The 17,500-nt window shown below is 43.8% G+C and overlaps 1 protein-coding gene across 1 annotated transcript in view; it reads left to right on the forward strand.

The window, feature by feature from the left end:
• Positions 1 to 17,500, forward strand: part of slc4a8 (solute carrier family 4 member 8) — a 107,007-nt gene that overhangs the window by 2,523 nt on the left and 86,984 nt on the right. The window lies entirely within an intron of this gene.

Raw genomic sequence — 17,500 nt, forward strand, 5'->3', positions numbered from 1 at the left:
TTACTTTCAGAAATAGCAGATATACAAGCTCACAGCGTGGCGCGAAGTGACATGCTGTGAGCTTGTAGATCTGAAATTATTTTGAATAACCAACGTATAAATGGATAACGTGGTTAAAAGGATTGTGATCAGAGAGGACCAGGTCTGTTTGTGGAGACATTATTTCACCATCATGTCAACAACGCGTACTGTGCCTTTAAAACTATACAGAGGTCCTCTAAATGTCATTACTGTCGCATCTCAGTATTTCAACCATTATTATTACTACAGATGGTCATGTGATGTCTCTGTATCATTATTAACACTACAGATGGTCATGTGATGTCTCTGTATCATTATTATTACTACAGATGGTCATGTGATGTCTCTGTATCATTATTATTACTACAGATGGTCATGTGATGTCTCTGTATCATTATTAATACTACAGATGGTCATGTGATGTCTCTGTATCATTATTATTACTACAGATGGTCATGTGATGTCCTCTGTATCATTATTAATACTACAGATGGTCATGTGATGTCTCTGTATCATTATTAATACTACAGATGGTCATGTGATGTCCTCTGTATCATTAATAATACTACAGATGGTCATGTGATGTCTCTGTATCATTATTAATACTACAGATGGTCATGTGATGTCCTCTGTATCATTAATAATACTACAGATGGTCATGTGATGTCTCTGTATCATTATTAATACTACAGATGGTCATGTGATGTCTCTGTATCATTAATAATACTACAGATGGTCATGTGATGTCTCTGTATCATTAATAATACTACAGATGGTCATGTGATGTCTCTGTATCATTAATAATACTACAGATGGTCATGTGATGTCTCTGTATCATTATTAATACTACAGATGGTCATGTGATGTCTCTGTATCATTATTAATACTACAGATGGTCATGTGATGTCTCTGTATCATTATTAATACTACAGATGGTCATGTGATGTCTCTGTATCATTATTAATACTACAGATGGTCATGTGATGTCTCTGTATCATTATTAATACTACAGATGGTCATGTGATGTCTCTGTATCATTAAGGCAGGAACTTAAAAGCTGTAAATTCTGCAGTCCACCAGTGTCATACATGACCTATACCGGGGATTCATAGTGGTGGAAAGTAACTAAGTACATTTACTCAAATATTAAGTACAATTTTGAGGTATTTTTACTTTAATGGAGTACTTTTCCAATACTTTTACTTCTACTCCACTACATCTCAGAGGTAAATATTTCACTTTTACTCCACTACAATTATATGAAAACTTTTGTTACTAGTTAATTTGTAGATATGAATTAATATATTATAAAATAGACATTAATCACTTGAGTAAAATGTTACTTTTGCTCAAATAACATTTTGAACCAGGCGCGCTCCCACCGCACTTTTATTTTGCCTCTGGGGTGGAATCTGCCAATGCTTTGTCAGTGTAAATGTGTGGATTCACACAAGAGCGGATCTTTCCGCATGTCGCGCAGACCGTGCGTTTATCTGCTCTACACGACCATTTGAAGCATAAAACTGCTGGAGGCAGGAGCTGCTTTTCCCCCTCTGTCCAATCGGGTGAGTGGAAGGCGGACCGTCGCAAGACTCAGGAAGCACCATGGTGCTCAAGGCAGAAGGCGGAGCGGGCTACGGGGAGGGTCCTGAAAGTGAGTGACAGGTGCGTCACTCCCGTTTTTTAGAATCCGCTGGCTGCGTTGCGTTTAACAGCAGCCGACCATGTTACAGAGTATTTTTGTATTGTGGTATTGCTACTTTTACTTAAGTAAAATATCTGAGTACTTCTTCCACCACTGGGGATTTGAACCTGTGTTACCCGCGTGGGAGACAGAATGGCTGCCGCTAAAGCAAGAGGCAATCTCCGCTTGTTGATGGGGGGGGGTTGTTGCACTTATGGGCTTTAGGCAGTAGTACCAGTAGGTGTCCTACCTCAATGGTACTACTGCCTAAAGCCCACTGCGTCCACAAGTATCCACAAGCTTCCTAGGGCGTTGTGGGCATCACTTCCTGGGAAGGAAGTGATGCCCACAATGCCCTAGGAAACGTGTGGATAGGCTGCAGGGACGTCACGTGATGGAAATAATAGATCTACAAGCTAACATTGTGGGCTTGGAGATCTGTTATTTTTGTCACGTGACGCCTTCGCTCTAGTCTCGGGGCAATGATGGCACACTGGTGTAAAAGAGCCTTATTAATGCACCGTATGGTTGATATTAGGCCTGGAAATGGGGTCAAATACTTTGGAAAAGTTAGGGGAAAGTTTAGAAAATGCATTGTTAAAAATGTGTGGGAACCCCTTGACATGTTTTACAATGCCGATAGTGCCCCTTCACTCTATTATCTACTACTCTACTATCCAACAATATTAATGGACGTATCATTGATCTGATAAGACACTGTTTTGTTTGATAATGGAAATGTATTTGAGGCTACGGCTGCTTTCTTGTCAATCATAGTTTCATCCATACCGACTGTATGACTGCAGGAAGGACATTTTACCAATGGGCTCATGACGTTAAATGGAAAAATGCAAAACCATGGCACCACCTCTTTAAATAAGTAAATAAATTCCCTATACCCCCTGAAAGCTGCTCAAGTTCTCCACTGCAATTATATCAAAACTAGTTTTCTAGTTACTTTGTTGATTTGAATAATTATTACAAAACCCCTTCAGCCCTATTTAAACTTTGGCTATTTTCAAAAGATTGTAATACATTTTATAAATAATGATACCTTGTGAAACGGAACGTTCCACTTATACTTTTTGGTACTTTAAATACATTTTGATACCCATACTTTTGCACTTTTAGATGGATCACTGTATTCAATTCACAACACTTAGATATTACATTATGTTGACATGACTATTGTGTTTCAACAATAACAATGAATGTGTGAATCCTGTGTGAATGTTTGAGAGAGGAAAGAGGTTTACAGTGAGACCTCCTGTGTACAGGATGCTTGGTTGCTGTGATGATGCACCACTATGTGGTTTGTTGTTCAGCCATGTTTCAGCTACAAAGTCAACCAAGGCCACAGTGTTCTTTCACACAAAAAAAAGACAAGATTCAAATCGTCTCAAATGTTGGGTGGTGGCCAATACTGTTACTTTCAGGATGAAAAAAAAAAAAGATCTACAAGCTGAAAACCGTTTTGTGCTTGTAGATCTGTTACTTTTGATGCTTCTGTGTGACGCTGTAGTACTGTACATGGGCAACTGGCGGCCTGGGGGCCACATGCGGCCCCCGCCTTCACTTAATGCGGCCCACAGGTTAATATCAGAATAGTGATATATTATTGATTTCAGCTGTTATGATTCAAACATGACCCGCTTTAATTACTTCAGTCTATATTAGTAGCTTAATGACTAGTATTAACATTCTATTCTCTTTTTTATGTCCAATGTATTTGTATTTAAGTTCATAAAGTTAACATAAGTATAACTAAATGCATTTGAAATGAAATAAAAAATAAACTTTTCAGGATCTCGAAAAAAAAATAGCAAAAATAGCAGATCGTGCCACACTGCAACGTGTTTTGAGCTTGTAGATCTGCTATTTTCGCTACTTTTATGTGACATAGAATAACGAAAAAAGTGAAAATACGGAGATAAGGGGTGTCTGCCCGACAGTATATGCAATGTGTCCCTCTGGAGTGAGTGTGGAAATATAGTGGCCCTCTACAACATCAAAGTTGCATCAGCCCTGCTGTAGTATGATCAAGTAGGCCATTAATTGTGTGGTAGTTATGAGCAGACGCGGAGATCCCGAGGGGACGGGGGGGGTTTTGTCACCCCCCTAGCTTCAGATTGGACCCCCCCCCCCCCCCCCCCCCAAGTCATTTAGAATAATACAAATAAATGTTCAAATAATATTTGTTTTGATAATAAATCAGTAAAATCAGGCAAAAATAAGAATTAAATAACATAACCCTAACCTAACCCTAAAACCAAAATAAAGTAACCAAAAACAGAAAAGAAACTAACAAAATCCGCCAAAAAAACGCAATTGTTCGCGCACGATTTCGTCGCCCGCACGCTTTGCACGCGGCTGACCCCCCCCAAGCCTCAAGCCAGATCTCCGCCCCTGGTTATGAGGTGTGGTAGTTATGAGGTGTGGTAGTTATGAGGTGTGTGGTAGTTATGAGGTGTGGTAGTTATGAGGTGTGGTAGTTATGAGGTGTGGTAGTTATGAGGTGTGGTAGTTATGAGGTGTGTGGTAGTTATGAGGTGTGGTAGTTATGAGGTGTGGTAGTTATGAGGTGTGTGGTAGTTATGAGGTGTGGTAGTTATGAGGTGTGGTAGTTATGAGGTGTGGTAGTTATGAGGTGTGGTAGTTATGAGGTGTGTGGTAGTTATGAGGTGTGGTACTGTAGTTATGAGGTGTGGTTAACAGGTGCTGAATACATCAGTTTTCTGCATCTCCATTTATATCCAGAGAGATGGAGGTGGAGCTTCAGACATTAACGAGTGGCTCTGAGTCATGACTGATGCATGATTCATCTGTCCTGACATCCTCCTTCATAACTCAGACAGTCTCTCATCCACACACTTATTTATCTCTTCTGCTTAACCAGGCTGCATCTCAAGAGCAGTGGTCCTCAGTGTTCTTGTCAAGGACCCCCACATTAATACATATTAGGCCATGGACCTACTTTTGAAAGTATCTTTTTCCAGAGACCCCCATAAGAGAACATTGTTGTTGTTAGAGTAGATTTAGCCCAACATTCTACAGCTGTCTGTCTATAGGTAGGGAGAGATATTATGTTATACATTACATAACTTCTATCTGGTGAAATAACAACACAATTAACCACTTCAACCCGCTGTCACCATTATAGGCAAAACATTTTAAAACATTTCTAAAATAGCAAAAGTAGTAGATTTGCAACGACAAATTCTGTGCTTGTAGATCTGTTATTCTAGCAATTTGTGAAAGTATAAATTGGTTAAACTGTTCCCCCTGGAACCTCCACAAGGACTTTGAGAACCACTGCTCTAAAACATTGGTTCTCAAGTGGGGTCTGGGGACCCCCAGGGGTCCTTGGGGGCTTCCATGGGGTCCCCAGCTATAAGTATAGTTACCGGTAACATAGAGTCACCATCATTTTAACCACTTAATCCATATATACGTTGGCTATTCAAAAATAGCAGATCTACAAGCTCACAGCTACAAGCTCAAAATATTCTTCTCTTCTGGGGGTCCCTGGCACAAAACCTTTTCAGATGGGCGTCCGCGGCCAAGACATATCAATGTGGGGGTCCTTGGCCTGAACAAGTTTGAGAACCACTGCTATAGAAAGCAGGGCAGCAGTAGGTGGTGATGTGAGGGCTGGAGCCTGGATGACAGGTCCTGGAGGACATCAGGTTCTAGAGGACATCAGGTCCTGGAGGACAGGTCCTGGAGGACATCAGGTCCTGGAGGACATCAGGTCCTGGAGGACAGTGGAGGACATCAGGTCCTGGAGGACATCAGGTTCTAGAGGACATCAGGTCCTGGAGGACATCAGGTCCTGGAGGACAGTGGAGGACATCAGGTCCTGGAGGACAGTGGAGGACATCAGGTCCTGGAGGACATCAGGTTCTAGAGGACATCAGGTCCTGGAGGACATCAGGTCCTGGAGGACATCAGGTTCTGGAGGACATCAGGTCCTGGAGGACAGTGGAGGACATCAGGTCCTGGAGGACATCAGGTCCTGGAGGACAGGTCCTGGAGGACATCAGGTCCTGGAGGACATCAGGTCCTGGATGACAGGTCCTGGAGGACATCAGGTCCTGGAGGACATCAGGTCCTGGAGGACATCAGGATCTGGAGGACATCAGGTCCTGGAGGACAGGTCCTGGAGGACATCAGGTCCTGGAGGACATCAGGTTCTGGAGGACATCAGGTCCTGGAGGACATCAGGATCTGGAGGACAGGTCCTGGAGGACATCAGGTCCTGGAGGACAGGTCCTGGAGGACATCAGGTCCTGGAGGACAGGTCCTGGAGGACATCAGGTCCTGGAGGACAGTGGAGGACATCAGGTCCTGGAGGACATCAGGTCCTGGAGGACAGTGGAGGACATCAGGTCCTGGAGGACATCAGGTCCTGGAGGACAGGTCCTGGAGGACATCAGGTCCTGGAGGACAGTGGAGGACATCAGGTCCTGGAGGACATCAGGTCCTGGAGGACAGTGGAGGACATCAGGTCCTGGAGGACAGTGGAGGACATCAGGTCCTGGAGGACATCAGGTCCTGGAGGACAGTGGAGGACATCAGGTCCTGGAGGACAGTGGAGGACATCAGGTCCTGGAGGACAGTGGAGGACATCAGGTCCTGGAGGACATCAGGTCCTGGAGGACATCAGGATCTGGAGGACAGGTCCTGGAGGACATCAGGATCTGGAGGACAGGTCGATTATTGTCGATTATTGTTTTCGTACAATGCAAAACGCGGCTTGTGATTGGCTGAAACGGGGGTAGGGAGCTCTCGGCTGTGTTCACTTGGACCGTGTGTGAGGCGGTGTAGACGTCTCAGAGGTACTGTACCCACTGAGTGGCGTTAAACAACGTTAAACTCACCAACATTGCAGCTGTACGTAAAGCTTGAATTATCCTCTTTCTATCCGCAAAGTTCTTTCATATAAATCCACCGTAGAGACATTATGTTATGAGACACTTTCTGTCAATACATTCTGTGCAGGTGATTACTTTTCTAAGTGTCAGAGTGTGGAAGCGCTCGTTCTCAATAACTCAACGTCCTGCTGTCTCCTGCATCATGTGACATTTATAAACAGGTGGTACACAGGACCGTTGAGTGATTTACAACGAGCGCTTCCAAACTCCAACGCTCCATGATGCTCAATGTTTTACCACTCAGTCTAGATGAGGGGGGCGTGTCCCGGGGGAAAGTGACACATGTTCATACTCTCTATAGCGTCCTGGAGGAGGACAGGTCCCTCAGACACCAGGCTCTGTCTGGAGGAGGACAGGTCCCTCAGACACCAGGCTCTGTCTGGAGGAGGACAGGTCCCTCAGACACCAGGCTCTGTCTGGAGGAGGACAGGTCCCTCAGACACCAGGCTCTGTCTGGAGGAGGACAGGTCCCTCAGACACCAGGCTCTGTCTGGAGGAGGACAGGTCCCTCAGACACCAGGCTCTGTCTGGAGGAGGACAGGTCCCTCAGACACCAGGCTCTGTCTGGAGGAGGACAGGTCCCTCAGACACCAGGCTCTGTCTGGAGGAGGACAGGTCCCTCTGACACCAGGCTCTGTCTGGAGGAGGACAGGTCCCTCAGACACCAGGCTCTGTCTGGAAGTGACAGCCTCTCTTGTCAGAGTCAAGATCCCCAGCCTCACCGCCGGCACTTCAGACACAGTGGATCACTTCAGAGCACTTCAGTGTGACACAGTGGATCACTTCAGAGCACTTCAGTGTGACACAGTGGATCACGTTGGTAAGACGTGTAAGACACACACATGGTTCTGACAGGCGTTGGTGAAAAGGAAGGCGTACGTCCTATAATTAGCGCGCTCGATTTCCATGTTTTGGAGAGAGCCCGGTTATGCGTTATATCGTTGTTGTCGGGCAGAAACCTCTTATCTCCATATTTGTTTTTTCATAAATTAACTTGATCACACAGTGTCAAAAGTAGCAGATCTGCAAGAGCTTGTAGATCTGCTACTTCTGCTATTTGTTCATTACAGGGCGGCTTGAAAAGCCAGCCTGTCTACAAGCAGACCTTTACCTAGTCGACACTTCTAGACACTTTTTCCTCATTGGCGAGAGAGAGAGACACACACACACACACACACACACACACACACACACACACACACACACACACACACACACACACACACACACACACACACACACACACACACACACACACACACACACACACACACACACACACACACACACACACATTTTCATTATATTGGTACCAGCCACCCTGTAAATTACGTTTAAATGTCAGTCTTGTTTGAATCCTGAAAAGTATTAGTTTTGGAGTTTTCCACCTGACAGAGACCATATATATATATATATATATATATATATATATATATATATATATATATGTATTATTCTCCCTCATACTTTCTTACATAAACTGTTCCTCTCCTTCAGGAATAGTAAGAGAACTTTTTTAAAAACTTTTTGAAATGTTAGGCACCAGCCTACACTCAGGAACCATGCAGTTTGGGAACTATGCCAGATGGGACTTCATGTCCCTATATATACTGTATATATACTGTATATATATCTGTTCTTTTCAATACCAGTTTTACTTGTTGTCAGCGTACCTGTTGTACCCTTTGTCAGAGTAAATATGGAGATATGGAGATCCCTGACGTCATAAAGGACTGCCGGTATCATGTTGATGACTTATATGGGCATACATGGAAGACAGGCAGATACAGACATGTTGTGCATTGGCCTGTACAAGAATGTTCACTTACTGTATATCAGTGCAGTGGCACACAGGGCCACACAGTGTTTTGGGAACGCCAGACATGTGTTTTTATATAGAAAGCTTCCTCGTTGATGTTTGACTATGCACAGCGCTGTGGAACAAACGTTTGTGTTAATGTTTCTGATGCAACAACATCTACAGTACGACTGGCTGATGATTTATAGCTCTGGGTTTTGCTGTCAGGACGGCTGTAAAGCCTGCACGTTTCTTCTTTCATTTGCTGCTGCTGTGTCTTCCATACGAAGCAAAGATTGACCACTTAACCGCCGAAATTGCCGACCTAGCTTGCAGATCGGCTAGTTTCAGAAAAGAGATTTGGTATACGAAAAAGGAGCAGGCCTAGAAGAGGCCTCTGTGGGACTCCGGTCAATGACGTATAGGGGGAGACCCCCTTACTAACATAAAAGTATGTAATCCCAGACAAAAAATCTGCTTGCATTGAAAACACATTGTTACAATTGACCCCGGTCACTGTGTTACAATTAACCCCGATGGGGCAACCATGATACAATCCCATATTATAGCTAGAAACACATAGCATAGGCTGCTGATGTTAATTTGTGACCAATAACATAGAGATACAATTCATCTAAGTTTAAATCAGCTAACATCTTATCCAGAAGGAGCGAGTGCATTCTCCGGCAGCGGCAACAGCCGCGGAACTTCCGCGGTAACTGCCGGTGGAGGAGCGGCAGCTCCCGGCAGTGACTGCCGGCGGTGGAGCGGCGGAGCAGCGGAACTGCCGCGGAAACTGCCGGTGGAGGAGCGGCAGCAGCGGAACTGCCGGTGGAGGAGCGGCAGCAGCGGAACTGCCGGTGGAGGAGCGGCAGTCAACTTATTTTTTCCGCCGATAAAGTATAGTTTTGGACTAACCTCGCATCACCAGTCTTTCCACCTCGGAGGAAAGCCTGGTGTCTGTTACTAAAGACCCATATGATCCGGTCTAGGCCACGCCTACTGAAAAAGAAAAAAGAAAAAAGAATCCTCTTTCCGGATTGTCGCGATCCGGTTTTGCGGTGCCGCTTTGTTTTGGTTCCCCAATCCCTATTTAAATGGAATAGAATTTCCCCGTGGGATAATACGGATAATACAGACGCTAAATAGTCTCCGGAAAGTACACTCACATTTATATTAAAAAAATAAGCTAAACTACGCCGCATCAAGGATTTTATAGGACGGACCTATTTTGGGGTGAGACGTCTTTCCGGTTTGTCGCGATCCGGTCGCTGATGACGCGGATGACGTAGAGCTCCCGACCGGATCATATACCCGAAAAGGAATGGTGCCCAGGCTAGTTTTGGACCATGACAGAGGCGCGCCGAATCAGCAGACCTTGAGGCCAAGGAGTCGCGCCCGAGCGCCTCCAGGCGCGAGTGCCCGCGACGACCGGCCAATGGTCTGCTATTCGACTAAGCGCCGTCCGAGTTATGTACCGATAGGCACAGAATCGTAAATAATATTGGTGGGGACTGCGTTACACAAACGCAGCACACTCCCAAAGCTCGCGCCGCCGGCAGCTCCGCGGAGCTGCCTCGGCAGCAGCCGCTGCCGGAAAATGCACTCGCTGTCCCTCATCTTATCTTTAGACAGCAGAAGGAAAATACCGTACACTAAAAAAATTACGTTTACACCTCAAAATCAGTTTTTTGTTGAACACTTCTGCTGAGATGAAATGATCATTCTATCCTTCTAGGCAGAGAGAGGACCCTACTGAGCATGTGCACAAGAAGTCTCACCCCTCTAGCTTATTTCTAATTAGAATTATTGAGTGTGTTACTTTTGTCCCCAATCTCCCCTACAGGGTTTAAGTTGTCAAGCCCTTTTTTATATGTTGTTGAGGGACAGTGTTGCATAGTCACGAGCTTGCGCACGGGGCTGCACATGACGCAAAACGTGTCACAGAAGCCCCAAAAAAGGCCTCGCCCGTCACATTTGATGATTACGGCCCATGCGCTGGGTGAGCAACTGGATGGGAGGGGATTTCCGGGGCCTCTCTATAATTTTTTACTTTATGGTTTCAACCATAGATATATATAAACACTAGATGACTCACCCGCACTGCTGGCCAATGGAGTACGACGTTGCCACATGGCGGCCATCTTGCGACAGTCAGCTCGCTCATTCATAACATTATGTCTGTGGTACATTTACTATTGAAAAAACCATAGCGTGCTCAATTTTCATCCGATTTTCAAACGGTTTGGTGTGTTGTAAACACCAAAGATGTAGTTATGATACTGCATACTTAATGTTATTTTCATATAAAGTCCATGATTACAATTATAAGTATGCAGTATCATAACTACATCTTTGGTGTTTACAACACACCAAACCGTTGGGCAATTGAGCACGCTATGGTTATTTCAATAGTACATGTACCATAGACATAATGTTATGAATGACTGTCGCAAGATGGCCGCGGTTGAGCTACGCTTGCGACGCCCCATTGAGCCATCTAGCCTTTATATATATATCTATGGTTTCAACCCAACAGGTCTTTCTCAGCGTTGTGTCAAGACAACAGGAAGTGAGGTATAAATAGTGTATGATGCAATCACGTCCAAATGAATTCATACAGGTGCCTGTCATCACCTTGAAATCTAACAATAAAGACTCTATGTTATTCATAGGGAACCAGGAGAGGACATTATGCTCAAGGTTTACTGCCAAAGGTTATTGGTACTGACATGTTGGATGACATCTTGGTACTGACATGTTGGATGACATCTTGGTACTGACATGTTGGATGACATCTTGGTACTGACATGTTGGATGACATCTTGGTACTGACATGTTGGATGACATCTTGGTACTGACATGTTGGATGACATCTTGGTACTGACATGTTGGATGACATCTTGACACTGGCTAGGGCCTTGACGGCCATGCAGTCTTATGTCTTATGCAAAGGTTATCATGCCATTTAGATCAGTGGTTCTCAACCAGTGGTCCGGGGACCACCAGTGGTCCTTGTGGGGGCACCAGGGGGTCCCCAGCAAAATTAGTTAACATAGCATCACAATCATTTTAACCACTTAGCTTTGGCTATTCAAAAATAGCAGACATACAAGCTCACAGCGCGGCACCGAGTGCCGCGCTGTGAGCTTGTATGTCTGCTATTTTTGAAAAATCTTGAAAATGTGTGCATTTCTTTGAATATATATATATTTTTTAAGCGAACATTTTTAACTCAAATCTTTGCTTCTGGGGGTCCCTGGCACAAAACATTGTCAGATGGGGGTCCGTGGCCGAACGTATATCAATTTAGGGGTCCTTGGCATGCATGAAAAGGGTTGAAAAAACCACTGATTTAGACAGCATGTTATTTAGACTAATTTAGACTAGACCCAGCTGGCATCCTATATAGTTTTTTTCTTAGGTTTACCTATGATCCTAGATTACTGAGGCGCTACTGTCTTTACACAAAAGGAGGTTTGTGCCCACAGAGACAAAAAAAACAAAAAACGAAACCGAATGGGTCTCCAGATTGATATACAGCCACCAAACCCCTCAGTATCTCTGTGGTTGTTTTTCTGCCACGAGTGTTTAGCACCATGTGAAGGACAAGAAGCCCAAGGACACACAGCTGAGCTGAGCAGCCATACTGGAGGCTTTGATGATGGAGAGGGGGGTGGGGGGGGGGGGGGGGAGGGGGGGGGCTAAGCTGTGTGAAAAAAGCCATTATAGTCACACTACCATCGTCCCAAGAGAGAGTGACATGCAGGAGAGAGAGAGAGAGAGAGAGAGAGAGAGAGAGAGAGAGAGAGGTTGCCAGGAGACAGAGGCAAGGTAGCGAAACACAAATGATTAGCCTGTCAGTGGAAAAAAAAAAGAAAAACGTGCATGCCTGCGCTGTCACACACACACACACACACACACACACACACACACACACACACACACGCACACACACGCACACGCACACGCACACACACACACACAGAGAGAGAGAGTTTTAGCGATGTCTAAGCAAACATCACCTCGAGCGCCCTGTTGTGATTTTAATTAACTGAAGCACTTAAAGCTCCATTATTCTCTACTCTGTCGTACTGCTGTGTCAGTGCGCTGCAAACATAGCAGATCTACAAGCTCACAACACGCCGCATCCGCGGCGCGTGGTGAGCTTGTAGATCTGCTATGTTTGCAGCGCGAGTGTAACTGGGTGTTGATGTAGACACGGGGGAGCTGAGCTGGAGATCACAGAGAACCATTAACAGGTTAAAACCACACATACCTGCATGACTGTTTAACTAGAAACTAATGAGCCGTGAGTAATCTGTCCTTCTGCCAGGATACTAGTCTGTAAGACAATACATACACAATACATACAAACAATACATACAAACAATACATACACAATACATACACAATACATACACAATACATACAAACAATACATACACAATACATACACAATACATACAAACAATACATACACAATACATACAAACAATACATACTCAATAGTCAAATAGGCTCTGTCATGATTAACTGACCACATATATGAAGTTAAATTGATTAAATGCTATCCAAACGATATCTTAACACATCGGGTGCCAAACACGGTCTGAACCGTGTTTGCGCAGAGTAGCGGTCCGGTGCCGAACACGGTCCAGACCGTGAAATATGTCTTTTTGTTTTTTTCGTTTTTCTCCACACGGGCGGGGCTAGAGCAGCTCTGGGAGTACCCATTGTGATCTTGAGAAGGATAGGCCAGATAGATCACCGGAAAAACAAAAACATGGCTCCCATCCACTTCCTGTCTATTTCCTTCTTTAAAACACCTATATCTCCGAATCTGTTTCCGGTGGGGAAAACCGGTCATGCGCGATGCGCGATCCCCCCCCATTGTAACTCGCGAGTGAAATGTTATCGTTCCAGGCTGTAGCCAGGGTCATCGCGCAACATGAATGGATGTTTTTTTTTACATGGATTTGCTCCTCGTGGAGTCTAGAGCTTTAAACAGCAAAGCGCAGTCAATGGGGAGAATTCTGGCACCCAACGTAAGTTGTTATGAAAAAATGCTGGCACCCAATGTGTTAAAAGTAAATTCCGTGCCTCAAAAAATATGTTTGAGAGCGTTTTAAAGTTTTAAAACCAAAACCAAAAACAGCGGACAGAAAAAATGGCCGCCCATTCCATTCGGTTTCACTCGAACTCGCCACCTGATTGGCCAACCTTCGCTGGGTTAGGGTTAGGTGTGCACACGGACGTCCACACACGCACACGGGCACTTCATTTCATTTACGTCCCGGATACCCGGATGTCAAAACATAAATGTAGGTAAAATACGGATTTCAGAAAGAGGACTGTGTTTCAATGCAGGAAAACACCCCAGCATCATTATATAGTGGCTGATAGAGAGGACAAATGCAATATATATATATATATATATATATATATATATATATATATATATACATACATATCTTTCAAATTTAGGCTTCAATTACCTAGAATCCCTTTAATGAACAACTTTCAACCTGGTGTTCCTACTTTGGCCGTGTCAGTAGAAATGTTGGACATATTTTCAAATTTGTTCACATTTTCCCCCAACTCCCCCCCCCCCCCACTTTATGAAAAACTAAGTTTTCAATTGTATTTAAAAGAGAAATGTATTCTTCCAAAAAAGAACACTTTTTCTTCTACAGTATATTAGTATGATGCAGTAGTACGTTCTTCTACAGTATATTAGTATGATGCAGTAGTACGTTCTTCTACAGTATATTAGTATGATGCAGTATATATATATATGTATATATATATGATAGTATGATGCAGTAGTACGTTTGATTTGATTGGATTTTCGTTGAAGAAATATGAGAAAACACAATCAAATCAAACTGCACAATGTAACTTTCCTCTTCTAGATTTGAACCCGGTTTCCTGTGTGTGTGTGCGTGTGTGTGTGTGTGTGTGTGTGTGTGTGTGTGTGTGTGTGTGTGTGTGTGTGTGTGTGTGTGTGTGTGTGTGTGTGTGTGTGTGTGTGTGTGTGTGTGTGAAATATATGCCATAATTATTTCCTATCCGAGTTCATCCACTCTAGTTTTCTTATTGAACTGAAAGCGGAACTGAGGAGGATGGCTTCATTTATTTCTGAGACAAATGGATAAGCCTCTCTCTCTCTCTCTCTCTCTCTCTCTCTCTCTCTCTCTCTCTCTCTCTCTCTCTCTCTCTCTCTCCCTCCCTCTATCTCATACAGTGTGTGGTGGTGAAGCTCCATTTCTAAAGCTTAATGTATATGTTCCATCATCATTCATCATCATGTATATGTTCTATGGTACCATGGTGCTGGGCGCCGTAAATAGCCGACACCAGGCCGGCTATTTTCGTCGCGCGACACCGTCAAAGTCTAACTGTGTCTTAATGGAGCTGATTAGATACGGTCAGGTCTAACCGTGTCTTAATGGAGCTGATTAGATACGGTCAGGTCTAACCGTGTCTTAATGGAGCTGATTAGATACGGTCAGGTCTAACCGTGTCTTAATGGAGCTGATTAGATACGGTCAGGTCTAACCGTGTCTTAATGGAGCTGATTAGATACGGTCAGGCTGCAGAGGAAGTATTAATGATGCATCACTTCTGCACTGATAACAGCTTCCACTGTTCAGTATATGTACAGTATATGTACAGTATATGTACAGTATATGTACAGTATATGTACAGTATGTGTACAGTATATGTACAGTATATGTACAGTATGTATGGTTGTAGCCTGCTGCAACCCATTTCGTGTATAAAGGGGCGTGTGTATAGAGCCGGCGAGAGACGGCGCCTGATCCCATTGGTTCACCGATCTGTCCGTCAACCCCCGCCCCGTTAACACAACATTACGAGCGACGCCCACTGCACTCTGGTTGGTTGGGAAATGAAACACTTCCTCATACCCAGTACAGGCTATAGTTGGGCCAGGCTTTTATTTTTTAGCAAAACTAAGCAATAAAAGCCTGGAGATCGAGGCTAGTATGGTTGTGACTGTCAGTGTGTCTTTGTGTAACATGTGAGTGAATATGTACTGTATATGGCTGTTTTTGGGCAGAAATCTCGTATTGCCCAAGTTTTTTTTTTTAATAAATGAATGCCTTACTTCATCATTATTATTATTTTCCACATTCAAAAACAACACATTTGTAACAACAGTATAATATTAGGTTGGGTTGTGCAGGTGAGATGTAGAAAACCCTGTGGGGTTTAATACAACAATATTAAATATTAAATGTTTAATACAACAATAGTTACACAGTATGAATGAAAGATACAAATACATATTAGTAGAAAAGGGTGTGTGTGGGTGTAAGAGTGGAAGTCTATGTGTGAATCGTTAGATTTGATTCATCAAATGGGTTCTAAGCTTATATTTAAAATGATTTAGTAAAGCATCCTTCGATGAGATCTTAATATAGCTGTTTTAGACCTCTTCCTTACTTCCTTCACAGGTGTTACCTATGATTCTAATGAAGGCTCTGTTCCATTTAGTGTAGCACAGTGGTCAAACCTTTTCTAAGAAGAGACTGAGTCTAGTCAACACTTTCTCATCATTGGCTGTCCTTTAAGCCAATGGGAATACTTTCCCATACTCTGAACGGGCGGTCTCGTCCTCCAAAGCTATGGTACAAGACACGCCTCTCGCCTCTATGGCAGTGTTGCCAGATTCTGCGAGAGAAATAAGCAACAGGTCTAAGCCAATGGGGAGCCACTAGCAGTGTTGCCAGATTCTGCAAGACAAATCAGAGAAAACAGAAAGCAAGCTGGTATACATGACTGAGTCATGTCTTGTTTTGACTTCAACGACCCCGATAACAACACATGGAACCAAATGGACTCTTACAGGTCCATTTGGTTCCATATGTACACTCTCAGTTACACACTCGTAATAAGGGTCCATTTGGAACACCCTCAAGGAACCATGAGGGTTCCTGGACCACACTTTTTTTTTAGTATCATTGTAACAACCAGAATGGAACAGAGCCTTCATTAGTGTCATTGTAACAACCAGAATGGAACAGAGCCTTCATTAGTATCATTGTAACAACCAGAATGGAACAGAGCCTTCATTAGTGTCATTGTAACAACCAGAATGGAACAGAGCCTTCATTAGTGTCATTGTAACAACCAGAATGGAACAGAGCCTTCATTAGTATCATTGTAACAACCAGAATGGAACAGAGCCTTCATTAGTATCATAGGTAACACCTGTTAAGGAAGTAAGGAAGAGACCCACATTTATTTCCAAAGTGCATATGTATTTCTCATTCATTATATCCACCTGTTTCCGCGGGAATTTACTGGAGCAAAAATCCTGTGTGGGAAACATCCTGCGGGGGGACCGGAAGTAGGAAATAGCGGCTCAGTGTGTTTACATTTGCCAGCAGAACGTAGTAGTAGTACTGCGAACGGGCCTTTTGCATGTAGTTGAAGCGCAAGGGGGCGGGGGGCAGGGGGGGGAGAGAGTCAGCGCACTGAAGTCAAGGCACAGACTACTGTGTTGTTGACGGACAACGGATGCACGCTTATGAGAAACAACACAAATAAAACCTGGCAAAACAGTTGCGTGCATTAGCGCAAGATGAGGATAAATGAAACATTCAGTCTAAATGTCCAGCAACTACTACCAATACTTTTGTATTTGAAACCTTACATTTCTCTAAATATTATAAACTCTTAGGACAGCCTAATACAAATATAATTTATGAAAAGGCTACTAGGCTACAGTGAAGTCGGACTGAATGACTGAAACGTTTTTTCTTTTTTAACTCTCTTGGTGATTATCTGGCACAGTAGTTGTGGATTAGCAAACTGGACATTAATGTTTCCTTTTCGCGTGCGAATTACTGGACATTTAGACTGAATGTTTCCTTTACCCTCATCTCGCACTAATGCACGCAACTGTTTTGCCATGTTTTATTTGTGTTGTTTCTCATAATAAGCGTGCATCCGTTGTCTGTCAACAACACAGTAGTCTGTAGTGTGCCTTGACTTCAGTGCGCTGACTCTCTCCCCATGCACCGCCCCCCCGCC

This window comes from Gymnoscopelus braueri (genome assembly GCF_963280865.1).
Source record: "Gymnoscopelus braueri genome assembly, chromosome: 3".
Classification (NCBI taxonomy): Eukaryota; Metazoa; Chordata; class Actinopteri; order Myctophiformes; family Myctophidae; genus Gymnoscopelus; species Gymnoscopelus braueri.